Source organism: Somniosus microcephalus, unplaced genomic scaffold, assembly GCF_052327205.1.
Source record: "Somniosus microcephalus isolate GS21.2 unplaced genomic scaffold, FLI_Smic_1.0 unresolved_chr1, whole genome shotgun sequence".
Classification (NCBI taxonomy): Eukaryota; Metazoa; Chordata; class Chondrichthyes; order Squaliformes; family Somniosidae; genus Somniosus; species Somniosus microcephalus.
The window spans coordinates 10,316,751-10,344,255 of NW_028225179.1; the positions used below are offsets into that span (position 1 = coordinate 10,316,751).

Below are 27,505 nucleotides of genomic sequence, written 5' to 3' on the forward strand. Positions count from 1 at the left end.
TGCTGGATGGCCTGCACCTTGTTGGGCAGGGGGACGGCCCCAGCAGGGGTGATGTGGTGGCCGAGAAAATCGATCTCGGCTAGGCCGAATTGGCACTTCGCTGGGCTGAGGATAAGCCCATATTGGGCTAGGCGCCCGAACAAGATGCGAAGGCGTTTGAGGTGTTCCTGTTTGGAGGAGCTGGCCACAAGAATGTCATCTAGATAGATGAATAGAAAGTTCAGGTCCCAGAGGACTGAGTCCATAAGGCACTGGAAAGCCTGGTAGCATTCTTGAGGCCAAAGGGCATCCTCAGGAACTCGAACAGGCCAAATGGGGTGATGACGGCCGTTTTGGGGATGTCTGCGGGGTGAACAGGGACTTGGTGGTAACCGCGCACCAGGTCGACTTGGAGAAGACGGTTCATCCAGCCAATCGGGCCGAGAAGTCCTGGATGTGTGGCACCGGGTATCGGTCGGGGGTGGTGGCGTCGTTGAGGCGGTGGTAGTCCCCGCCGGGCTTGGGTTGATGTGGAGGGGTGAGGCCCAAGGGCTGCTGGAGCGGCGGATGATGCCGAGTTGCTCCATGGTGGTGAACTCGGCCCGCGTGATTTCCAGCTTGGCCGGGTCTAGTCTGCGGGTGTGGGCAGAGACCAGGGGGCCGGTGGTGGGGATATAGTGCTCCACACCGTGTTTGGCGGCTTTGGCCGAAAAGGTCAGGTTAGTGAGGGCGGGAAACTCGGCTAGTAGTGCCGAGTATTCGACCGTGGCTCTGATGAGGCAGTAGGTCGTCAGGCCGGCAGAACGGGCCGGGGTGACTGCGCCAGGGATGGGGGCCATAGTGTTGATGTCGACGAGGCGGTGCCTCGGAATGTCGACAAGGAGGCCGTGGGTGCGTAGGAAGTCGGCGCCGATGAGTGGGCAGAGGACCTTGGCTGTGAGGAACTCCCAGCGGTAGCGGCGGCATGCGAGGTCGAGTGTGACCACGCGGGTGCCGTATGTGCGGATGTCAGAGCCATTGGCTGCAGCCAGCGTGACACCCCGTGCACCACATTGGATTTCGAGGGCGGAGGCGGGGGCGATGCAGTGCTGGGCTCCTGTGTCGCACATGAATCGGCGGTTGGTGCTGTCGTCGGTGATGTACAGTAGGGGCCCCTTTTGCCCCACGGCCATCGTTGGGGCCGGTGCGGGGGAGGGTTTGAAAGTGCACGGTGGCATGCAACGTTGGGCCCTAGTGCCAAAACGGGTGTGGTAGTAGCAGTGACCCGGAGTGGAAGGGCGGTCGGGCCTAGTGAGCCGGGGAGACCGCATGGTCGTTGCCGTGAGGTCGGGCGCGACGTCGCGGGCGGCCTGCGCGGAGAGCAGCCGGTCGGCCATTTCGGCTATCTCGTTCAGGTCCATGGAGCCAGACTCCACAATGAGCGGGCGGATGCTGGTGGGGAGCTGCCGAATGAAAAGCGTACAAAAGAGGGCGCCGGGTTATTTGTCGTCCGAGAGGGACAGCATGTGGGAAAGCAGGTCTGATGGTGAAGCGTCACCAAGGCCTGGGAGGTCGAGGAGTTGGCAGTTGCGCTGGTAGGAGGACGCCTGAAATTTTTTAAGGAGCACAGCCTTCAGATGATCGTACTTGCCTTCCTCTGGTGGATCCTGCAGCGCTGCCCAAACCTTAGGGACTGTGGCGCAGGTGAGAGAGGCGATGAGGTAGTCATACTTCGTGGTGTCGACTGTAACGCTTTTCAGCTGGAATCGGCTTGAACGAACCAGGCCTCGGCCAGGTTCTGCCAAAAGTCCGGTAGTTTAACCGTGACTGCGTTTGTATCCGCCATGCTAGCTTAGGATTCGTCCTGAGCGTCGGGGTCACCAGTGTTGAGATACTGCGGCAAACGTGGGAGTCAAGACCAGAGTTGATGGAACACAACTGCTTTAATTTACATCATGGCAAAACAACTGCTTAAAAAGCCCACCCAACCACTTAAATACTCCCCAGACAGGAAGTGCTCCCGGCAGCCTGTCCCTGCGGGAAACAAGTTGCCGGAGGAAAGGGCCCACGGCTGGGGGCGGCTGCTGCCGGCAGTGCGCCTGCGTAAACTGTCCGTGCCGCCGTGAGCGGATTATGTCCAATGGTGGCATGTCGCCACACTGTTTCCTTTTGTCTGGGTAAACATTTAGAAGGCCTTTATCTACAGGCCGATCTCGACTGGATCTGTATTCAATCTATATGTATATGTGGGTGTCTGGTTTCGTTCTATCAGAAATGGCTTCCAGAACTTACTGTGGGCTGAATCCACAAAGCTGTCTGAGGATTTGCAGGAACCATTTTAATGTGTCCCAATAAGTTGGTCATGGGGTCTGGCGGCCATTTTGAAAGCCCCTTTTTCCTAGGCTTCATTTAAAACAGTCTTTAAAAATCATGGCATCTTCTGCCATTCGACCCTTTATAATATAAAGTTCAATTTTGCGAATCCTACACATTCACTGGGCCTCCCATGCCTAGTAGCTACCCTGCTCCCAGCTTTAGCTGGTGTCTTTGTGACTGTGTGGGACTTAGTCGGCTCAATGATAAAATAGCATGCACGTTCTGATGACATCATTGGGGTGCAATGTTGCTATTTAAATTAGGCCCCAGCTCCTCTGGCATGGGTGGCCATGCAGTGCCTGATTTCAGGTGAATTATAATGGTGGGGAGTAGGAACGAATCGGGAATGTGGTGCAAAATCCCGCCACCATCGTAATCCACACCACCCGTACCATTAGCGCCAGGCAGGGGAGGGGTTAAAATAACTCCCTGTGATTCTATAAGATGGCTACATCACCCAGTGAAACAGAAGATGATGTACGGACTGTGTGTTTACAAAGATCACCAGTTGACAACACGCCCGGAATTCTCCCTCAGGAAGCTATTCTAAGTTAAAAGGAAGACCAATTAAACAAACCAAGCAAAATAATTGATGGCAAAATTGTCACATATTTACATTCAGGTGAAAATTTACTGCAGCCAAAATATTTCTTCTTCAATGACTGCCAAGTTTGGGTAAAACGTTGGACAACATTCACTTGTATCAATGTTGGCTGTTCTCTAATCACAAGGAAGTGAGTTACACAGAAAGATTATATGATACTGAGCTGATGTTATGACAATAGACAAACTCCCATCGCCATCTAAGCAAGGCGCCAAACCAGACAGAAAATCTGTCCACTCAAATTGTCATGAGTTTTGCTAAACCCTTTGCACATGCTCCCATTATGAAACCTTCACTTTAGTGTACAAATAAGCATTGGTTTATCAGATTAATAAAAGAAAGACTTGCATTTATACAGCCCCTTTCAGGACACCAGGCATCCCAATCACTTTACAGCCAATGAAGTACTTTTGAAGTGTGTCACTGTTGTATTGTTGGAAACACAGCAGCCAATTTGTACACAGCAAGCTCCCACAAATCTGCACTGTGATCATGACCAGATAATCTGTTTTAGTGATATTGATTGAGGGCTAAATATTGGCCAGGACAACAGGGATAACTCCGCTACTCTTCTTTGAAATAGTGCCACGAAATCTTATACGTCCACCTGAGAGGGCAGACATCTTGGTTTAACATCTCATTAGAAAGATGGCAACTCCAAAACTTCAGCACACCCTGAGTACTGCACTGGAGTGTCAGCCAGAGTTTTGTGCTCAAGTCTCTGGAGTGGGATTGAACCCAACACTGACTTTCAAAGTGAAACCCCTCCAGTGACTGAAGTCACACCCGACCTAAATGAAGATAGTCATGGTTTTCCGAGGCCCATTATCGCAGGCCTAGGACATCAGTGCAAGACTTCCTCAGGGAAGCATCATTGGCCCAACCATCATCAGCTGCTTCATGTATGACCTTCCCTCCAAGATAAGTTCAGGGGTGCGGCTGTTCAAATGATGATTCCACAGTGTTCAGCTGCATTCAGAACGCTGCTGATCGTACTTTCTGTAGTCTAGAGCTTTCTTCCTCACTATCAACCTCACAGCCAGTCTTTGAACCATCTGCAAACATCTTGGACTGACATGTGTCAGGTAACTTTTCCACCACACTACCTCCCCTGCCTTTGAATCGCACCACCACTGCCTGTCCCCCAACATCAACATCCATTGAACAGGAGTATAACTGAACCAGACACATCAACACTTTGGCTACAAGATTTGTTTAGAGGCTGGGTACTCTGTGATGAGTGGATCACGTCTGACCCCACAAAGCATTTCCACCATCTGCAAGGCTCAATTCAGGAAGGTGATAGAACATCCATCACTCACCTGGATGGGAGAAGCTACAACAACACACAAGAAGCTCAACATCATCCAGGGCAGAGCAGCTCACTTGATCGGTGCCCGTGCCACTGAACGCAATAACCACCCCTCCACCACGGGCACACTGTACCTGCAGTGTGTACGATCTACGGGATGCACTGCAGCAATTCACCAATGTTACTCAGTAGCACCTCCCGCCCTTGTGACCACTACCACTGAGAAGGACAAGAACACCATTGTTATGGGAACACTATTACCATCAAGTTACTCTCCAAGTCACACACCATTGTGCCTTCGACGTAAATTACAGATCCTTCATCGTCTCTGTGTCAATATCCTGCAATTTTCTACCTAACACCATTGTGGGAGCACCACCACCACAATGTAAGATTCACAAAATTCAGCAGATTCCCCAAAACCAAGAAGATTACCCTAAAGAAGGGATGTTTGGACTGTTAATAAACCATGTCGGACTGGTATAAAAATATTGGGCCAAAAGGAGATTTAAAAATCAAGGACCGCAGGATTTTGTTTTTTATTTTAAAAGCATGTTCGAGCCTGTGGAAGAAGAAAGGGGCTGCAATAAAGGAATTGGGATTGGCCTCTGTATATGGACAGTTTTGGGTATTGGCATTAACCAAGCTATCTGGGGACTATCTAGACTGTCTCAGTCATTATACATACTGACAATAGACCAACAGAAGAGCAGTTCACGCCAAAATTACAGGACCTTCCAAAACCTTGCATAATGCAAAACATGCCTCCAACCAACAAAAGAACCTTGGCCCCCACAGGAAAAGACAAATTTACTGCAATTAAACAAGAGGTTAAACAATTGATGGGACCATCCCGAAACCACTGTACACGTTATTAAAAAAACTTAGATCGATGGGACCATCACAAAACCTCTGTACACGTTCTTAAAACAAGTTAAGATCGATGGGACCATCCCAAAACCAATTAAGCAATTCACACCAATCAATATTAATGAGCCCGCCAAAACTAACAATAAGCCAGAACTGATTTGGTGTATAGATTAGCAGGCCCCAATCAGTATAATTGAAGGCCTGATTTCAGATCAGGCAGTTCAAACAGTGGGAAGGAGTAGGAAGGTGTTCGAAGGAGTTCAAGCAGTTCAGTGCTGGAGGAAGTTCAGTTCGTCGTTCAGTTCAATTCAAGTCATCAAGTTCAGCCCAGTCCAAGAAGAAGCATCTCAAAGCAGTTCTCACTCTCGAAGAAGTAACACACCATCAGAGACCTCGTGGCAGACCAGGGCCCGCGAAACAAACAACCAAATATTACCAGCAACCGGGTAATATTGGGCCACTGCGACCAACAAGATACCAACTTGGAAGAAACCGAAGATCCGCAAGTTTTTCCACTGTACAAACTATCCTGACTTACCCTATGGTAAGATTTTATCGAAAAGACTCTGAACCCTACTTCTAACCAAAAGAAATTGGGTACTCACCTGATTGATCCAATACGCACACTACAGCATCAGCGGACTCACAAAGACTGACCAGCCACGCAGGTGACATCCTCTACCACGTCCGGGGTATGGCAGGCCCCAACCGACACATCTAGAGAATCCCGAAATTGCAAACCTCTACAACTGTCAAAAGAAGTCGTTTTGGTGAGCATCATCCTTGGTCCTCTGGAGCCCAACTTAGCAAGTGAAGTGGGATTGGGAGGGGTGAAGTATTCCGTTTATTGTTATTTTCCCTCGTATATTCCGAAGTGTTCCCCCAATTTAGAGTGTTAAGATTATTGTGTTGTATATTTTCTTTCTCAAATAAAATCTTATTTCGTTCACCAAGATTCAGTTGTCTGCTGCACTTTTCATCAAACCCCACAAATAAGTCCGAGGTCTAGAACCAAGGAAGTGGGAGCGATTCGAACCGCTCGTAAGTCAGAGGTGAAGCTGACCCACACACCACCCCTTACAACAAGGACTGCAGCAGTTTAAGTAGAAGGCCCACCACCACCTTCTCAGGGTCAATAGGAATGGCCATTAAATGTGGCCTTGCCTGCGATGCCCACAGCCCGAGAACAAATTAAATATGCGCCCCCTTCCACTATCAGGAATCGTATCTGGAATTTCTGTTCCAAACATTCCCCTCACACAATCTATTGGACAGACCTGGTTTGCCTTAAAAGAGTGACTGAAATGTGCACCAATTCTACACCTTCTGTTTCAGAACAAGTGACAATTGAGGAGTGAAAGTAACTTTCTGTCTAGTCTCGGACAGATAGTTTGTGATGTTTCCCTCCTCAGCTGTCCCCTGTTCAGGAGCATTAGTGTGTGGAGGTGTTACAGGATGTTCAGCTGCTGCAGTCAGCCAACCCCACTATTTCATACATGAGGAAAAGAAAGAAACCCAAAGCTACTGATATTAGCGGGACAAATGTTTCACACATTCCTCTCCCCACAATTTTAACACAAGAGATAATCAGTTTATTTAACTGGGTCAAGATCTCGATACAGCAGTGAATGGTGGAGTGTGATGGGAACAGTTACAGTGTTAAAGGGACAAAGGCCACCTTACTTTGATATAGAAACAGAAAATGCTGGAGATACTCAGCAGGTCAGGCAGCTTCTGTGAAAAGAGAAACAGATTTCACGTTTCAGCTCCATGACCTTTCGTCAGAACTGGAAAAAAGCAGGAAATGGAACAGATTTTTAAGCAAGGGCAGGGGCTGGGAAAGGGGGGTGGGGATGATAGAACGTGAGGGAAGGTCTGTGATAGGATAGAAGGCAGGAGAGGTTAAGAGACATTGGCCCAGAAATTCGGGTCTCCACGGGTTAGTACGCATGGGGTACTCACCCGTAATCCCAATGGAAGTGCCGGTTTCATGCATGCACTGCACATGCGCGGGAAACCAGCACTTCCATTCCCCTGAAAGAAGGGGTGAAGAGGTGGAACACGTGCGTAGCAGAGGCAGCGTGTGAGCATCGAACTTACATTTTTTTTTTTGCAGGTTTTCCCGGGAAGGTAAGTCTCCAGAAGTTAGACATTTAAAAAGCAGTCGCAAGGCCTGCTTTTTACAAGGTAAGTGGTGAATTAATTAAAATTAAAACATTTTTTCCACAGTTTCATTATTTTTAAATAGTCTAAAGAAAGTTAAGTTTATTTTTTGCCACGTTAGAAAATAATATTTTTTTCAAAAATTTAAATTATTGTTTAAAATCGTTATTTCATGTAATTTATAGTTTATTTTAAAAATGTGATGTTTTTAAAAAATGTATTTGAAGATGTAGTGATGGTTTGGGGCTTATAGTATTTATAGGTGAGATATTCAAGGCAAAAGGAGATGGTAATTGTTGTGTATGTACCTTTAAGAGAAGAACTGACTTTATACTGCAGTACCGGCAGTGACCACACCTGTATAAAATGCCCTCGTAGGCTTCTGTACTTCAGTCTGACGTTACCCTCTGTTCAGGCCTCATTCTCAGCATTGCTGGCTGTGCAGCTGCCTCAGTCAGCAGGAGGAGAAGGAGCAGCCAAACCAGGAGAGTGGAGAGTGGAATGTGGTGGTCTCCTGACCAGGAAGAGGAGGACAACGATAGGTCACCATCACCACCTTCACCACCATCATCACAACAACAGAGGTGCCTGGAGAGGACAGAGGAGGAGAAGGAGAAAGGAGGCCAGCAACAACATCAACCAGGGGAGAGGCCTTTCCCATTGCTGCCTCCCCAAATTGGCCTCCACTTCAGGAGAGGGAGAGAGGGGAGAGAAACAACCAACAACTGTTTGGAAGGAGGGAAGGATAACATCTTTTGAACATTTTCAGGTGGGTGTTATCTGGTCTCCTAAAGACTTTGTTTTGCAGATAGGTGTGTGTGTGTGTGTGTGTGTGTGTGTGTGTGTGTGTGTGTGTCTCTTGCTAAAAACTAGGCCACACACACCACTAATAAGCACCTCTTCTATTGCCTGACCTGGGACAGTTGGAGCTGCCTAGGTGAAGCCCAATTTCATTTATTACTTCATTAAGACCTGGTGTGGGAATGAGCCTGGGGCATCTCCAGCTCTCCCAGGTGAAGACATCTTCTCCCCCTGCCAGAAGACCACCACCATCAAAGACTTTAAATTTCCTTCGGAGAGTGTACCCCTGCCAACACCCACCCACCCACCATCCTGAGTGGCGACCCTGCCCTTGTGGCCTCCCTCCTTCCCACCCCCTCTCTCTCTCTCTCTCTCTCTCTCTCTTTGTCTCTCTCTGCCTCTTTCTCTGAGGCACTTCAATTTCATCTTTATTTATTAATTGCCTATTGAGCAGAGGGAAGAATGCCCCTCTCCCAATTTCAATCAATAAGGGGAGAGGTGTGCCTTCATTTTAAACAGCTCCCTCTGCTCAATAGAGGACCAAAAAAAATACCTGAGGCCATTAACACCTTCAGGCCTCGGACATCTTCGCCGGTGGTGGGGCCAGCCAGGACTTATGCGGGAGTGGCAGCCACAGCCACAGCCACAGCTGCTCCCGCTGCTTCTGCTGCCCCGTCACCCTTTAAACTTATAACAAAAAAGCTTGGGGTGAAGAGCTACACTCACCCCACTATGACCATTGAGGCCTGCGTTAAAGCCATGGCTGGGGCTGTCGACCCCTCAGCCATCGTCGCGGCCTCAAAAATGTATGGGAAGGCAGTGTTCTTCCTGGGGTCAGAGCGGGCGGTGTCCCCGGCCGTCGCCAAGTGGCTCACCGTGGGCGGGACCTTCCTGCTGGTGGATCCTCTCGAGGCCACCATGCAGAGGATCGTCATTTCTAACGTCCCGCCCTATGTTCCTGGTGAGCTCCTCCTCCCCCATTTATGCCAACTTGGGGAGGTGGGGTCGGGGATCACACCCATCCCGCCCGGCTTCCGGGAGGCCAGCCTTCACCACGTCTTCTCCTTCCGGCGCCAGCTGTTTATCCAGCTGGCACGGGAGGAGGACACCGATGGGGCGTTCGTCGTCCTCCATGAGGGGACCGCCTATCGCGTCTTCTGGACGTCGGATGGTGTGCGGTGCCATGCCTGCAAGGAGGTGGGCACCTCAGGAAATACTGCCCCGCTTCCAAGGCCGCCAGATCGTCTAGTGCGGCCGAGGCTGGCACCGCCGCCGCTCCTCCCCCCGGGTCTGCCCGCACATCCCGAGTAACCGATGCGCGGTCGACGCCGGAGGCCGATGCCACCAAGGCCTCCGGCGGGGGGGGAAGGAGCGCGTCTGGTCGGAAAGAAGGCACGGAATAAAACTAAACACCTTAGGGCGGGTCCCCCCGTGGAGGGCCAGCCCTTGCCCCTTGAGCCCCTTACACCCACACTCCTCGCGGATTTAATCGGGGCAGACGTGAGTGGGAGGGGCCTCGTGCCCGAGCCTGTGGCTGCAACCACCATAGCGGAAACGCCAATACCTGCGGCCGGGCTCGGGCCCGAGGAACCCGACAAACCTGCTCCACCGGAGGGAGCGGACGAGGAGGCCCCTGCAGACATGGAGGTCTCCCTCGCTCCCTCCATGTTAAAAAGGCGCGAACCCCTGGAAGAGGAGGAGGACCGGGAGGAGGAAGGTCCCTCCGAGCAGGGGGAGTTGTTGCCCGCCGCGGGTACTGCGCCCCCCCCCCCCCGCTGTCGTCATCATCAGTGATCGGCAGGGGTCACCTGTCCCTCGGGAGGCTGAGGCAGATGTGTCTGTCCGACACGTGCCTCCTGGGGATGGGGACGAGACCCTGCCCGTGGGGGAGGTCACGGATCAACCCGCGGCAATTGCCATTTTATCTGTGCCGTTACACTTCGCCGGGTCGGGCGGCCTGTGGTCCGGGTCGGGCGAGTTTGAAGTAAATGAGCTCGCCCAATGCGACCCGGACATCTCCCAGGGGCTGCTCGACCTGGTATAGGTTTTAATTCAAAACACCCCATCCGCTGGGCCGGAGGTTGGTGGCGGGGAGGAGGATGGCCCCCTGGCTGTGTCTCTGGTGCCGGACGTACTGGAGGAGCTGGGAATTGTTCTCTCCCCGGTTTCTCCGGTCGTTCTGGCATCTGAGGCGGAGGGGGGCTCTGAACCATCGCCGTCTTCTGGCCTGGCACCCCTAGAGGAGCCCAGGGAGGAATCCTCTGCCACCGATCCTGGGGGTGGGATCCGGGCGAAGGCGGGGCTGGCGGGTGCGGCCGAGTCATTCGCTGCGCACTGCGCGATGGATGGGTCGGCCGCTGGTGATGACCCCCTGGAGGAGGATGGGGACTCGGTGATGGGCACGGAGGACGATTTGGACACCAGCGCTGATGAGGCGATGTATGACCTCGTGCCCCTCGCTGAGTCTCCCCTCATTCCCGGAGGGGAACTCTGGAACTTTATGGCCATGTGCCTGGGTCAGCACAATAAGATCCGGCTGGCCCTCGACAGGTGGTCGGAGCTGGCGCTGCTCATCGTGTCCGTCCGCGCCACCGTTAAGATCATGGGCGCGATGAGGGCGTGAACCTGCTCGAGCTGCGTCAGCTCAAAATGTTCCTCACTGGGCTGCAGAGGAAGTGGCGGCTGACCAGCGGCTGCGCTCCCTCCCCCCGTTAGGTGTATGTAGAGGTTGCACTATGCTTCTGACATGAAGATAACCATAGCCAGCCTCAACATCACTGGCAGCAGGGAGGCGCGCCGTAGATTCAATAACTTCTCGGTCCTTCGGGACGGGAAGTATGCGGTGTGCTTCCTGCAAGAAACCCACACCGTTCCGGGAGATGAAGCCACGTGGCTCCTGGAGTGGCAAGGAGGGGTCAGCATGAGTCACCTCTCCAACAATTCCAGTGGGGTGGCTATCTTGTTGGCCCCGCATTTTCAGCCGGAGATCTTGGGGGTCAAGGAGCACGTGCCGGGCCGCTTGCTCCAGGTCACTGTTCACCTGGGGGGCGTGCCACTCCATCTAGTGAATGTGTACGCCCCTCAGACCGGTGCGCAGCAAGTGCGCTTCTTCGAAGAAGTGTCCACTCTTTTGGGCTCCGTCGACGTGGGCAAGTGCGTCATCCTCGGGGGGGGGGGGGGGGACTTTACCTGCACCCTCGAGGCGAGCGACCGTTCGGGTCCCCCGGCGGCGATGGAGAAGTTGAGGGACCTGGTCGGGTCCTTCGACTTGGTGGACGTCTGGCGAAATCGCCACCATGACTCCAGCGCCTTCACTAGCGTGAGGTCTGGGGGAGGAAGGTCCAGAATCGACCGCTTCTACATTTCCCGGGCGTACGTCTCCTGCATTCCGGCGGCTTCCATGCAGCCGGTGCCGTGCATGGACCACCACCTGGTGTGGGCAGAGCTCGCTCCGCTGCACGCGTTGGGGGGGGGGGGTTCCGCGTACTGGCATTTTAACAACCTGCTGCTGGAGGACGTGCGGTTCCGGGATTCATTTCGTCGGTTCTGGGCCGACTGGAGAAGGAAGCAGGGGGGGCTTCCCCTCCTTGAGGCCATGGTGGGACGTGGGCAAGGCTCACGTCCATCTCTTCTGTCAGGGGTACATGAAGGGGTCGACCAAGAGGCGGGAGGCCCGGGTCGGGCGGTTGGAGAAGGAGGTGCTCGACCTGGAGTCCCATCTCGGTCAGGTCGTCGAAGACCCGGCCCTGCGGAAGGTGTACAAAGAGAAGGGGGGCGCGCTGAAGGACCTGCAGCTCGTCGGGTCCTGAGGCGCGTATGTGAGGTCATGGATCCAGCTCCTGCGGGACCTGGACCGCGGCTCCCCCTTCTTCTACTCGCTGGAAAAAAGATGGGGGGTCCGTAAGCAGCTCTTGGGGCTGCTGGCCGACGACGGATCTCTGGTCTTGGATCCGGAGGGAATTCAGCGCGGAGACCCGCACCTATTATGGGGCTCTGTTCTCTCCGGATCCATCCAGCGAACATGCGCGCAGAGCTTTGTGGGAGGACCTGCCGAAGGTCAGCCCGGAGGGCGCCGAAAAATTGGACGCTCTGCTAAGCATGGCGGAGCTGACCGACGCCCTCCGCCAGCTCTCCAGGGGAAAGTCCCCGAGGCTGGACGGGCTGACCGTGGAGTTCCACAGGGCGTTCTGGGACGTCTTGGGGGGGCGACTACGCGTGGGTCCTGGGGGAAAGTTTGGTGACTGGGGAGATGCCCCTCTCTTGGTGCAGGGCGGTCATTGTCCTGCTGCCTAAGAAGGGCGATCTCCGCCTCCTTAAGAACTGGCGCCCGGTCTCCCTCCTCAGCACGGACTATAAAATCTTTGCCAGGGCCATGTCTGCTCGCCATGGCACCGTGCTGGCCCACATGATCCACCCCGACCAGTCCTACATGGTCCCGGGCTGGACCATCCACAATAACATCCATCTGGTCCGGGACCTGGTCCACCACTCCCAGAGTGCTGGTCTGTCGGTCGCCTTCCTTTCCCTGGATCAGGAGAAGACGTTCGACAGGGCGGATCATGAGTATCTCTTCGGGACTCTGCGCGCATTCAGGTTCGGGACGCATTTCGTCGCCCGGATCCAACTTCTGTACGCCGCCGCGGAGCGTCTGATTAAAGTTAACGGCACCCCTTCGCTTCGGGAGAGGGGTGCATCAGGGATGCCCCATGTCCGGTCAGTTATACGCCGTTTGCGTGGAGCCTTTCCTGCGCCTCTTGCGGAAGAGGTTGACGGGACTGGCTCTGCAAGGGCCAGGCGTGGAGGTGGTCCTCTCGGCTTAAGCCGATGATGTGCTCCTCATGGTCACAGATCCCGCTGACTTGCGGAGGATGCGGGAATGCCAGCAGATTTACTCGGACGCATCCTCCGCCAAGATCAACTGGGAGAAATGTTCCGGACTCCTGGTGGGTCAGTGGCGGAAGTTCAGGCCTTTCGCCTGGAGCACCACGCACCTCCTCTACTTGGGAGTCTACCTCAACCCCGCCGAGGATGCCTGGCCGGCGAACTGGCAAGAGCTGGAGGCCAAAGTCACCGCTCGCCTAGGACACTGGACAGGACTGCTCCGAGTGTTGTCCTACAGGGGTCGAGTGCTGGTCATAAACCAGCTGGTGGCCGCCATGTTGTGGTACCGGTTGGTCACTTTGATCCCTCCCCCTGCATTTGTCGCCAAGTTGCAGAAGAAGCTCATCGACTTCTTCTGGGACAAAAGGAAGCACTGGGTCTCTGCCGTGATTCTGTGTCTACCGCTTGGGGAGGGCGGTCAGGCGCTGGAGTGCCTTCACACCCAGGCTGCGACTTTCCATCTTCAGACGCTGCAGAGATACCTGTACGTCAAGAATCCTCCGAGATGGTGTGCGCTGGCGACGTATTTCTTCCGCCAGCTGCACGGCCTCAATTACAACATGCAGCTCCTGTTTGTGAAAGTGGGCGGCAGGCGTGCCAGCCTGCGGGAGCTGCCTGTCTTCTACCAGGAACTGCTATGGGTTTGGAACTACGTCGCTTCCAAGCGGAGCTCTCCCCCATCAGGAGCGGCGGCTCTCCTTCGGAAGCCGCTGCTCAGGAATCCGCACCTCCACGACCACGGGTTCGGGTGGCTGGCGGAGCACAGGGCTGTGCCTGGCAAGGTGACCAGAGTCGGGGACCTGCTCGATGGCGGAGGAGCGGGCTGGATGGCGCCGGAGGAGCTGGCGCGGCGCCTGTCCTGGGCCAACATCCGGCTCTCGGTCAAAGCCATCGAGTCGGTGAAAGTGGCACTGGGCCCTGGCTCCACTAGGTGTATCGAGGCAGCTCAAGCATGTGGGGCGATCCCGTCCAAGCTTACCCCCGTTCGGACAGAATTCCTCATCGGCGCCCGGCCCCGAAACTCCCCTCGGGAACCGGCGCCTCACAACTTGAGCCGTCTCGAGGAAATACCCTCCGTGCCTTTTCATTCCACGTGGAGGGGTTTCCTGTACGGGCTGCTCCTGCACACTCTCCACTTTGCCATCTTCGTCTGCCATCCGGACACGCCTTGGCGTGGCGTCTTGCCGACCGGTGGAGGCAGAGGTCCCCAATGGAGGGCTCTCTACGCGGGAGTCCTCCCTTGTTCCATCGGGGACTTGGCCTGGAGGGTGTTGCACGGAGCGGTCCCGTGCAATATGGTTTTAAATAGGTTCACGGACTCCCAGGCTGCCTTTATTTTCTGCGGTCTGGAGGAGTCCGTGTTTCACATATATATGGCGTGTGAGAGGTTGCAGCCCTAGTTTCACTACTTGAAGGGGCTGCTCCTCGATTTTTGGTTGCACTTCAGTCCCACGCTCTTGATCTACGGTCACCCGGTGCGGAGGGGAGCAGTCAGGTTGGAGGACCTCCTTGTAGGCCTGCTCCTGGGCCTGGCTAAAAAAGCCATCAATTGGTCCAGGCAGCGGGCTGTTGAGGGGGTCGTCCAGCCGGATTGCCTGCCTCTCTTCCGCAGCCATGTTCGAGCCCGGGTGGCCCTGGAGATGGAACACGTGGTGTCTGCCGGCGCGCTTGAGTATTTCCGCGACCGGTGGGTGCCGCAGGGACTGGAGTGCATCATCAACCCGGAAAACCAGATTTTAATTTGATTTGTTAAGTTTTAGTTGAACTTTTGTTAATTTACAGTCCAATTTGGTTTTTTTTTGGTCCAAACTAAAAGAGTACCCTCTGTTCAGTAAAATACCTGTTTAATTGTTCTCCCGCAGTCCGTGTATTATTGAGGCGCAGACTTTACAGTGGCGACGAGCAAGTTCGAACTCACCTGCAGGGAATCTTTCCCTGAGAAGAAGTTTCTTGGAGGTCGAAGTCAGAGCAACGGGTGACGACCGCGGGCAACCGCCCAAGGGTCCATCGGTGTTCGGAGAATTGCGGGAGAGGCTGTGGAGAGCTGGGCTTGGCTCCCCAGTCAAGGTGTTCCAGCAAATCGTGCTGGTAGCAGGTTGTGCGTTGACCCTTCCAGACTGCGGCGGGCTCAAGCTCGATCGAGCGGCTCTGCAAAAGGGGCCGCGCAGCGTCGCCAGGAGGAAAGAGAGAGCGAGAGGGTGGAGCGCACAGGGCGTGGTCGGTGCTCAAGAACCAGGCAGCGGAGAGAAAATAAACGAGGGGAAGGAAAAGTGAGACGCGCCGAAGCCGCGGGTCACCACCATTACCCTGTAGAACGCTAGGAGCAGCGTGCCAGCAAGGGGAAGAAGGAAATGCGTGGGAGGCGCCATTTTATTCCATTGGGGGAAGAAGGAAAAGCGCGGGAGGTGCCATTTTAAATCACCCAAGATGCCAAAGAGTGGCAGTATCACTGCTTTCGACAACGAGGTAGAAGACTGGACCACGTATGTGGAAAGAATTGATGTATACTGCAATGCCAATGAGGTGGCCAATGGAAAGAAGGCGTCGGTATTATTAAATTTAATGGGCGCGAGAACGTACGGCCTATTGCGGAATTTAATTACACCGCTGCTGATAGCAGAAAGATTCAAGTTCCGTAAAAGAAACCAGCACAGAGATGAGAACAATGCTGACTATCTTACGGAACTATGCAAGTTATCGAAGCACTGCCAGTTCGGAGCAGGACTGGCAGACACCTTACGGGATAAGTTTGTCTGCGGGCTCCATAGTGAAGGAACCCAGAAACGACTACTTTCGGAAAAGGACCCGACGCTAGAACAGGCTTTCAGCATGGCAGTATCCTACGAAGCAGCAGCACGGGGAGCTGCGGAAATACAACAGAAACCACAAGAATACAGCGCTAACTAAATGGCGTATGGAGCAGAAAAGTGCTATCGCTGCGGCAGAACAACCCAAGATCAGAAGGACTGCTGGGTTAAGGACAAAGTATGCAGGCAATGCGGGGAAATGGGACATATAGCAAGAGTCTGCAGGTCGGGAAAGAAAACCAACACTACAAGAACTAAGGAAAAGTACAAAAAAGTAAAAAAAATGACAGACAGTAGTTCAGAAGATCAGGAGAGTGATAACGACTTCGGGAGCAGGAGACTAAGTTGTCAAAAGTTACACAACGTGATCACAAAGGAGGATCACTGAACCATTTGGGTCACCCTCATGATAGCAGGGTCCCAAGTAAAGATGGAATTGGATACAAGATCAGCCCTAACTGTCATGAATCGACGAGACTATGAGCGGCTATTCTCACACATTCTCTTAAAGGACACGTCCATTGTATTGAAGACATACATGGGGCAAAATGTCTACCCCAGAGGAAAAATAAGGGTGCCAGTTAAATATAACGGCAAGGAAACACAGAAACTGTATCTATATATACCACAAGATGGAGGACCACCATTATTGGGACGTGAATGGATCCGGAAAATACAATTGGATTGGCATTCCATTCAGGCACTAACTGTGACTGACAAAAAGGATGATGACGTCGCACCTGGATGACTGTCACAAATTCTAACTGACGCGAAAGAGGTGTTCCAACAAGGACTTGGGGCTCTAAAAGGAGTAAAGGTAACGATAAAAATCAAAGATAACGCAAACCCAAAATTTTTTAAGGCCAGACCGGTGCCGTACGCGATCCGCCCAGCCGTCGAAGCAGAACTGGAGAGTCTGGAGCGTTCTGGTGTGCTGTCCAAGGTGAATTGGAGCGAGTGGGCCACACCCATCATTCCTGTAATGAAGAAATCATTGAGCAGCACGCCTGGGGAGCCGAAGAAGGTTGGCATCTGTGGGGACTTCAAGGTAACTGTGAACCCAGTCCTGCACACAGTACAATATCCACTTCCACGGATAGAAGATATTTTCGCCTCACTATCTGGAGGGAAACGCTTTACGAAGATTGATCTGGCCCAAGCGTATCTACAAATGGAGGTGGAAGAAGCATCTAGGAAATACCTCACGATAAACACTCACAAAGGCCTTTACCAGTACAATCGACTGGTATTTGGTGTAGCATCACCCCGGCTATTTGGCAGAGGGCAATGGAACAAGTCCTGCAAGGGATCCCGGGGACCCAGTGTTATTTGGATGACATCCTGGTGACGGGGGAAAATGACAGTGAACACCTTGCCAACCTGGAGCAGGTGCTCACTAGATTGCAGGAAAATTGGCTACGAATCAACCGCCCCAAATGCGAGTTCTTCAGGAGAGAAATCTCGTATTGTGGCCACATGATTGATGAGGAAGGGTTGCATAAGTCCCCAGACAAGATTGAGGCTGTAGTCAAGGCTCCAGCACCGGAAAATGTGTCGCAACTGAGGTCGTTTCTTGGGCTGGTGAACTACTACCATGAGTTCTTGCCGAATTTATCTACAGTTCTGCACCCACTGAACGCCCTGCTGCAAACTGGAGTAACATGGAAATGGAGTGATGAGTGTAAGCGTGTCTTTCAGAAATGTAAATGCCTAATCACTTCAAAAGAAGTATTGGCCCACTACAACCCAACACCACCGATTCGGTTGGCATGTGATGCGTCTCCCTACGGCATTGGAGCGGTGCTGTCACACAAATTCCTCGACGATTCAGAGAGGCCAATAGCCTTTGCATCGCACTCGTTAACCTCAGCCGAGCGTAACTACGCCCAGATTGACAGGGAGGCCCTCAGCCTGGTGTGGGGGTGAAGAAGTTCAATCACTATCTACACAGGCAGAAATTCACCCTACTGACTGAGCATCAGCCCCTGGTCTCCATTTTTAACCCAAAGAAGGGCGTTCCAGTGATGACGGCACAACAGCTGCAAAGATGGTCACTTTTTCTAGGGGCACATCAGTACGACATAGAATACAAGGGTACGAAGCAGCATGGAAACGCTGATGGGCTGTCGTGCTTACCGTTGCCTCCAGTAGAGGAAGCACCTGCAGTGGACCCTGTTGAGATATTCCATGCGACCATAGTCGAATGTCTGCCTGTTACAAACTCAAGTATAGAGAAGGAAACCCGAAATGACCTGACACTCTCTCGGGTCTATGATTTGATGGTGAAGGGATGGCCAGCACATGGCGACTCACTGTTGCCAGCATTCTCGTCAAGGAGAGAACAGCTGTCAGTGTGCCGGGGGACCTTGATATGTGGATCCCGAGTGGTAATTTCACCCAAGTTGAGAGACGGAGTGCTCAATGAGCTTCATGAAGGTCATCTGGGAGGGGTAAAAATGAAAAGCCTAGCCAGGGCTTATGTGCGGTGGCCGGGAATCGATAAACAAATCGAGGACCTGACCAAGAGCTGCTCAGGATGCCAGAAAGCCGAAAATGCACCACCACAGGCCCCTCTACACCCATGGGAGTGGCCCTCATCTCCATGGCAACGGGTACACATTGATTATGCTGGTCCATTTATGGACTCAATGTTTCTAATCGCCGTGGACGCCCATTCGAAATAGCCAGAGGTCATCAAAATGTCCTCCACCACCACGGGGAAAACTATTGCAGTCCTACAAACCATCTTCGCCAGGAATGGCTTGCCAGAACAGATTTGCTCCGACAATGGGCCACAGTTTGTGTCCGAGGATTTCCGGAGGTTTCTGAGGAATAATGGGGTGAAACATTACACATCTGCCCCATATCATCCAGCCACAAATGGATTGGCTGAAAGGTTTGTTCAGACCTTTAAAAAGGCAATAAAGGCAATGTATAATGATGACATACCACTACAACACAAGGTAGATCATTTCTTGTTTGCTTACCGGAATGCGACATATGCAGTCACCAACCAAGCTCCAGCCATAATGTTCTTCAACCAAAGGCTAAGATGTCGCCTGGATTTGCTCAAACCAAACATAAGACGGGATGTTGAGGATAAGCAATTCCAGCACATCAATGAGAAGCCAACCAGGAGCTTCAAGATAGGACAACCAGTCTTGGCCCGTGACTACCGAACAGAAAAATGGCAGCCAGGAACGATATGCACACAGCAGGGACCACGAATGTACACAGTGGACATTGGAGAGAGCATCGTGAGACGCTATGCTGACCAGATTCTAGAGTCACAGGAACAAGCCAAACCTATACCACGAGCATGTGCACCTGGTACTGAGCCTGAAGTACAGATTGCGTCTACCTCAGAAGCAGTGGTATTGGAAGCTGACGAACCAACCAATGACAATGAGCCAGAATCGACTCCACCGCAAGAACAGGATACTCGAGAAAGGCGCTATCCAGTCAGGATTAGGAAGCCTCCTCAAAGACTGAACTTATAAATCATTATTTCAGTTGATGTATATAGTACCGAGAAAATTGTAATTGTAATTAGTTATTATTTAGTTGTTAAATGAATGTTATGTACTGTTTATCTAAAAGGGGAGGAATTGTTGTGTATGTACATTTAAGAGAACTGATTTTATACTGCAGTACCGGCAGTGACCACCCCTGTATAAAAGGCCCTAGCAGGCTTCTGTACTTCAGTCTGACGTTACCCTCTGTTCAGTAAAATACCTGTTTAATTGTTCTCCCGCAGTCCATGTATTATTGAGGTGTGGACTTCACACATGGCTTCCAGTGTTTCCTCCTTTAGGTCCTCAAAACCCTTCTGCCCTCGCTTAGCCTCATCTGAAAGGGTCTGATAGAGCTTACTATCTACAGAGAAAAGCAACATTTTGGCTTTCTCTTCGTCATCACAGCCGTTAGAACAGGCAACCTGTGTTATCTCTTGGAAGTGCATTGAGGGTTTCCCTTTTCAGAGAGCAGGGGAATATGTTTCACCAGGCCTCTGAGCTGTTGGGTATCATGGTGTACCAGATAGGTATGCTGAACAGCCCCTGGGTCATTATCATTCACGGGCGGACCGTACCTTCGTTGTCGAAGGGGGTACACTGGTCCTGGTCCCCGCCTGCCTAGTGGGACTTGCTGGCGTTCTCCTACCACCCCATTGTCCACCCCTTCTTGCTGCCAGAGCTCCTCAAAACTCGGAGCTGTGGGCTGCGGTCTTGGGATCTCTAATTCCCTAGCCAGCTCTGTTCTGGGTGCTGCCTGTGGGGCGGTTTGATTTGGGCTGCTGATACTGCCCGACGGACTTCCCTTCGGATTTATGAGACATACCATCCCTTTAGTCCTTAATAACTCCATACCCAAACTCTCTATCTTTCTGTTACATGTGGTATGATCTGCTCCACTAAATCTTTGTTCGCAGGCTAGCTTATAAGCTGCCTTTACCTCCCTAACCTTTTCCTCCTGCTCTGTTACTTCTGAGGTGAGGTGGGCATTCTCTTCCCGCAGTCTCATCTCGTTACTCTTTGCTTCTGTAATTTGGCACTTTAGGAACTCTATCTTGTGCCTCGTGTGGCTTTTGCCCTCGCTAGCTTCTTGGGTGAGATGTGCATTTTCCTCCTGTAGCCTCATCTCACTGTCCCTAGCCTCTGTGACTTCCTGCACAAGGTGCTCTATCACTGCCTGGCATTATGTGACCTCTAGTGTGAGGCGTGCATTTTCTTCCCACACCCTCATTCACCTCTCTTATGAGGCGTTCTACCTCCGCCTGGCATTTTTCAAACCCTGACTCCCGATTCTTGGCCTCTGTAACCTCTGCCCGCGCCCTCATCTCACCCTTCTTAACCCAGCCACCTATACTATAATAGGTCAGCTTACATGCTGCCGCTAACTTCTGCAGGGCTACCCACAGACTGAAAGCAAGAGCTGATGCTTTCTCCAGATCACTTATCATATCAAAAACTGCCTCCAGTCCTGCCGCGGTCGCCAATTTGTAGGTGGGCATCCTTTACCTGGTTTACGGTAATTTACCTGGTCAGGCAGCCTTTGCCACTGCACTGTGACCAATTTCAATCAGCGGTTTCGAATCACTAAAAAAACCTCCAGTTCTGACTGGAGGAACTTATAATTAATATATTAAAAATGGACAAATGGTCTGGATGCAAGAAAGTCAAATTTTATTAAAACTAAAGAAACACCACATGATCAAAGTAATCACAGTAAAATTGCTTAACAGGGGAAGGCAGATGGCAAAAACGAGGGATAAATGGCTACAATGTTAACCTTACAATCTTCGCAACATTTCCCTTAAATTACCACCCCTTTACTTCTCACTAGATTGTCTTGCCAGTGGGTCAGAAGCCTTGCTCACCTGCAGTCCAAAGAGTAAAAGAGATAAAAAAGTGGGCAGAGGACTTCCTGGGCTTAATCTTTATACCGTGGGAGTCCCTGCTGTTTTCGCGCCAAAAAGGTCCGTGCACAATTTCGCGCCGAAAAGTCCGAATACACAAGAGAAGGGCTTTTAACTTCCTCCATTCATAAATGGAGACATCACGTAGTAGAGTCAATTTCAGTGAATGGATGTGTGTTAACAACCCATTGTGCTTGCCGTCCGATGATTGGCTGATTCAAATGGGCTACTCCCCAGTGTAAACAAGCAGCTTGTAGATTACCGGACCCGCCCAATACCACAGGGTGACTGACGGCTCGGGCTCCATTCAAACTTTCTACAGGGCAGCGCTGAGCTTTTCATATGCTAACAGTCTGTCTGTCCTTTTCTGCTGCCTTTTAAAATTCTGTTTCCATGAGGTCTGTTCAGCCATTTTTATGCCCTGGGCAATTTAAACAGTCCAAAACTCAAGAGTACATCTTTTAATAAAATGTATGTACAATCTTAAAGTGTGCGATTTTCACAAAGTTCTTTGATTCCAGTGTCCAAGTGCTGCCTAGCTTACGAGCTTTTTAACGCAGCCTTTTGCGGTTCTGGGTATGTTTTAAAACATTGTCCAACCCAGAGACAATTTAAATCACACAAGATTTCGTCCACGATGTGGATTAATATTTCCCGATCTTCGGGGGCTGAGGGGCTTTTGCGACCCCTACAGTGGTGGGTGAACGACTAGAGACCATTGTCAAGGACAAAATTAATTCTCACTTGGAGAAGCATGGATTAATAAGGGGCAGCCAGTATGGATTTGTTAAAGGTAAATCGTGTCTGATTAACCTGATTGAGTTCTCTGATGAAGTAACAGAGGGTTGATGAAGGTAGTGCAGCAGATGTTGTATATATGGACTTTCAAAAGGCATTTGATAAAATACCACATAAGAGACTTACTCTGAAAATAGAAGCAGAGGGAATTAAAGGGCTGATGGTAATTTGGGTATATAATTGGCTAAGGGAGAGGAGGCAGTGAGCAGTGCTGAGGGATGTTTTTCTGACTGGAGGGAAGTATGCAGTGGGCTCCCCCAGGGGTCGGAATTAGGACCATTGCTTTTCTTGTTATATATAAATGGCCTGGACTTGGGTATAGGTGAACAATTTCAAAGTTTACGGATGATACTATTTACTATGTTGCCAAGTTTTGAGAGTGTAGTAGTAGCAGACTTCAGAAGGACAGAGACAGACTGTGAAATGAGCAGACACAAGGCAGATGAAATTAAATGAGGATAAGTGTGAAGTGATGCACTTTGGGAGAAACAACAGGCAGAGGCCGTATAATCTAAATGGGACTATTTTGAGGGGGTGCAAGAGCAGAGGGACCTGGGGGTCCATATTCACAAGTCTTTGAAAGTGCCACGGCAAGTTGGTGAGGCGGTTCAGAAAGCGTATGGGATACTTGGCTTTGTAAATAGTGCCATTGAATACAAAAACAAGGAAGTTACACTAAACCTTTACAAATCACTAGTTAGGAACATAGGACAGGAGGAGGCCATTCAGCCCCTCGAGCCTGCTCCACCATTCAATGAGATCATGGCTGATCTGTGACCTAACTCCATACACCCGCCTTTGGCCCATATCCCTTAATACCTTTGGTTAACAAAAACCTATCAATCTCAGATTTAAAATTAACAATTGATCGAGCATCAATTGCTGTTTGCGGAAGTGAGTTTCAAACTTCTACCACCCTTTGTGTGTAGAAATGTTTCCTAATTTCACTCCTGAAAGGTCTGGCTCTAATTTTTAGACTATGCCCCCAGTCCTAGAATCCCCAACCAGCGGAAATAGTTTCTCTCTATCTACCCTATCTGTTCCCCTTAATATCCTGAAAACTTCGATCAGATCACCCCTTAACTTTCTAAATTCCAGGGAATACAACCCTAATTTGTGTAATCTCTCCCCGTAACTTAACCCTTGGAGTCCAGGTATCATTCTGGTAAACCTACGCTGCACTCCCTCCAAGGCCAATATATCCTTCCTAAGGTGTGGTGCCCAGAACTGCTCACAGTGCTCCAGGTGTGGTCTAACCAGGGTTTTGTTCAGCTGCAGGGTTTTGGCCTCAGCTGGAGTCTTGTGTACAGTTCTGGGCACCACTCTTTAGGAAGGATGTCAAGGCCTTGGAGAGGGTGCAGAGGAGGTTGACCAGGATGGCACCAGGGATGAGGGACTTCAGTTATGTGGAGAGATTGGAGAAGCTGGGATTGTTCCCCTTAGAGCAGAGAAGGTTAAGAGGAGACCTAATAGAGGTGTTCAAAATGATGAGGGGTTTTGATCGAGCAAGTAGAGAGAAACTGTTCACTCTGGCAAGTGGGTCGGTAACCAAAGGTCACAGATTTAAAATAGTTGCTAAAAGAACTAGAGGGGAAATGAGGAGAATTGTTTTCATACAGGAGGGTTGTCCAGATCTGGAACGCACCATCTGAAAGGATGCTGGAATCAGGTTCCACAGGAACTTTCAAACAGTAATTGGACGAGTCCTTGAAGAGGACTAGTTTGCAGAGTTCTGGGGATAAAGCTGGGGTTTGGGACTAAATTGGACAGCTCTTTCAAAGACACGATGGGCCGTATCACCTCCTTCTGTGCTGGTAGATTCTATGATCAGTGTGAAGTCGCTGGTGTCCCTTAAGGATGTTAGAGCTTTTAAAGCTCTTCCCACAGTCAGAACATTTAAAGGGCCTCTCGTCAGTGTGAACTCACTGGTGTCCCAGCAGGTTGGATGACTGAGTGAATCCCTTCCCACACACAGAGCAGGTGAATGGCCTCTCCCTAGTGTGTAGGAGCCAGTGTCCCTTCAGCTCCTGGGGGCTTTTAAAGCTCTTCCCACAGTCAGAACATTGAAATGGTCTCTCATCAGTGTGGACAAGCTGGTGTGTTTGCAGGTGGGATGAACAAATCCCTTTCCACACACGGAGTAGGTGAACAGACTGTCCCTGGTGTGACTGCACCGTTGAACTTCCAATGCAGACGGGGAACTGAAGCCCTTCCCGCCGTCCCCACCTTTACCCGGTTTCTCCCCGGTGTGACGGTGCACGTGTCTCACCAGGTCAGGTGATCGGCTGAATCCGCGTCCACACACTGAACACGTGTGCGGTTTGTCTGCGTTGCGATCCCTGCTCTCTCCTTCCATGTGCAAAGGCCGATGATATTCAGGTCCTGATGAATCCAGCGACTCTGTCAGATCTTGACGTGATGCTTGGTCTGAGCGTCCCGCCTGTAACTGCTCCACTTTTATAACCCTGTAAATTGAGATCAGAAAAGGATCAGAGGCAAACTGTTGTTTAATTTTCCCCTTTCCGAACCTAGGGGCAGTGAAGCTGATTTTCAGGCCCCAGCTGCTGCACAGGTTGGTTGAAAGGATCAGCAGTAATGGCGGCTGTAATACCCACAAGCTCCCGCGCTCCAGAAAGCACTCTGTTGACTCTGAGTCCCGCGCATGTTCTCATGGCCCCCCGCGCTCTCCCTCCTGCTCTACAATCACCCGTCCCGATCGGTCCACGACGCGCACGCTCAGCACACAAAACCCTGCGGTTGGAACATCGGGCGTGCATGCGGAGCCGCAACATCTGGTACGCGTGCGCGGCTCAGGTGGGGGCGAGTCGGTGTTTCGCCTCAGCCGCCAGGGAGGTGCGCATGCGCAGGACGACCCAACATTCTTCCTGTCAGCAATCACTCCCTCGTTTCTTTAATAAAAACAGAAAATGCTGGAAATACTCAGCAGGTCAGGCAACATCTGTGGAGAGAGAAACAGAGTTAACGTTTCAGGTCGATGACCATTCGTCAGAACTGCTTGCTCTTTAGTGTCAGCCAGTGGCTCAGTGGGTAGCACTCTCGCCTCTGAGTCAGAAAGTTGTGGGTTCAAGTCCCACTCCAGAGACTTGAGCACAAAAATGCAGGCTGACACTCCAGTGCAGTGCTGAGGGAGTGCGGCACTGTCGGAGGTGCCGTCTTTCGGATGAGATGTTAAATTGAGGCCCTGTTTGCTCTCTCAGGTGGATGTAAAAGATCCCATGGCATTATTTCAGGAAAGAAAGACTTGCATTTATATAGTGCCACCAGATATCCTAAAGTGCTTTACAGCCAATGAAGTACTACAATGAAGAAGTCACTGTTGTAATGTGGGAAAGAGCAGGGGAATTATCCCCAGTGTCCTAGCCAATGTTTATCCCTCAATCAACATTAAAAAATGATAGATTATCTGGTCATTATCACATTGCTGTTTGCTAATTGACTGCCGCATTTCCTACATTACAACAGTGACTACACTGCAAAAGTACTTCATTGGCTGCAAAAATACTTTGGGACGTCCGTTGATGGTGAAAGGCGCTATAGAAATGCAAGTCTTTCTTCCTTCACTGGTCTCACCAGCGACCTCTTCTGGCGGTTGGTTGAGTGACAGCCGAGATTCCGCGCATGCGCATACGGAGCGGCGACCCCTCCCGGTCACCAAGGGTAATGACCGCGCATGCCCAGAGGAGACCAAACCCCCCCCCCCCACTCGGAGCTGCGCCTGCGCACTCGGATCCTGTCGGACGGAGTCGGCGCGGGGCCATTCCGGGGAAAGGCCTTGGTGCCGGTTCCAGAGTCGCGAAGTGAGTTTTCTCCGCTCCGATTGGGTGGAGAATGGCGCGGGGTGGATCGGGAGAGAATAGAAAAACCTCAGAGTCCGCGAGGCCCCGGACCGAGCGGCGGCAGTTGATCTCCTCGGGGTCACGTGACCCGGGCCCGCGGCCTGATTGACGGGAGCTTCCGACCAATAGGGAGCGAGCGGGGCTGGAGGAGCGGGCGACGGGTCCTCCAAGCAATCGGAGAGCCCGAGGGGCGGGACTAGCCGCACCCAGTGGGCGTGGCTGGGGAAGCGGGCCGGCGGCGGGTCCTCCAAGCAATCGGGGAGCCCGAGGGGCGGGGCTTGCGGCACCCAGTGGGCGGGGCTGGAGGAGCGAGCCAGCGGCGGGCCCTCCAACCAATCGGGGAGCCCGAGGGGCGGGACTAGCGGCACCCAGTGGGCGGGGCTGGAGGAGCGAGCCGGCGGCTGGTCCTCCAACCAATCGGGGAGCCCGAGGGGCGGGGCTTGCGGCACCCAGTGGGCGGGACTGGAGGAGCGGGCCGGCGGCGGGTCCTCCAACCAATCGGGGAGCCCGAGGGGCGGGACTAGCGGCACCCAGTGGGCGGGGCTGGAGGAGCGAGCCGGCGGCGGGTCCTCCAACCAATCGGGGAGTCCGAGGGGCAGGACTAGCGCCGGCTGATTGTCTGATCCGCAGGGCAGCGAGTTTCTCCAGTCCCTTGTTCAGGGCCCGGGGAGGCTGTGGGCCTTTATTCCCTTTATATTGGACACAAGGCTCTTTGTCTCAGGCATAGGGTGACGTCGCACTGAAACTTTCCGCTCTCCTGTACAAAGATGGCTTCCGTTAACCTGGGCCTCAAAGGGGAAGAAATCCCCGCAACTGCAAACACGGGATCTTCAGGTATTATTCGGGGCTTGCCTCCTGCACGAGTTGTTTATGAAGCCTCCCCACCCACCTACCAGTCCATTACTCCCCTTCGTCGCGATTCTTACCCGCTGCACCATCGCCTTCCCGGCTTCAGCTCCTCTCCATCTCCAGTAACGCACTGCGCATGCTCAATATACCTGTCCCTCTCGCGCCTGCGCGCTGGGCTCTTGTAGTCTGGGTGCAGCACGTGGTCCACCGCGGGGAATGCTGGGTAAAAGACCAGATTAGTGAATGGAACATGATTTACTGTGATCAATTTGAGGACTGAACCATGTTCATTCTAGTAGTCATGGTTTGTTTCTGCTGATCTTAATAACTCCTGTATCTGCGCTGGAGATTAATATTCTGTTTAAATAGTGAATAAATAAAGCTCGAGGAACAGCACCTCATCTTTCGATTAGGCTCTTTGCAGCCTTCTGGACTCAACATTGAGTTCAGCAATTTCAAACTTTAACCCTTATTCCTATTTTTCATGCTGTATGATTTTGCCATCCCCATTTGCAACATTTTCCAAGACTCGGTTTCACAGCCACATCTCTTTCCTCAGCAAATGTCTCCGGTTCCAACTTATTCCACGTGGATTCCAACTGAACTTCCACCCTTCGTGTTTCAGATCCACCCAGGATAACTTTCCTGCCTCTTACCTTAGTAATATCTGTTACATCTCCAGCTTTTTCCAGTTCTGATGAAGGGTCCCAGACCTGAAACGTTTACTCTGTTTCTCTCTCCACGGATGCTGCCTGGCCTGCTGAGTATTTCCAGCATTTTCTGTTGTTATTTCAGTGAATAAATAAGCTTTGT

The 27,505-nt window shown here is 51.8% G+C and overlaps 1 protein-coding gene across 1 annotated transcript in view; it reads right to left on the reverse strand.

The window, feature by feature from the left end:
* LOC147093416 (C-type lectin-like) overlaps nt 1-26,856 on the reverse strand; it is a 143,585-nt gene extending 116,729 nt beyond the window's left edge. The window contains exons 1-2 of the mRNA XM_085974314.1: nt 26,770-26,856; nt 24,256-24,451 (exon numbers count right to left, since the gene is read on the reverse strand). The gene's annotated coding sequence lies outside the window, so the exon portion shown is untranslated. The remainder of the gene's footprint in view (nt 1-24,255; nt 24,452-26,769) is intronic.
* Between the last annotated feature and the right edge of the window lie 649 nt (nt 26,857-27,505).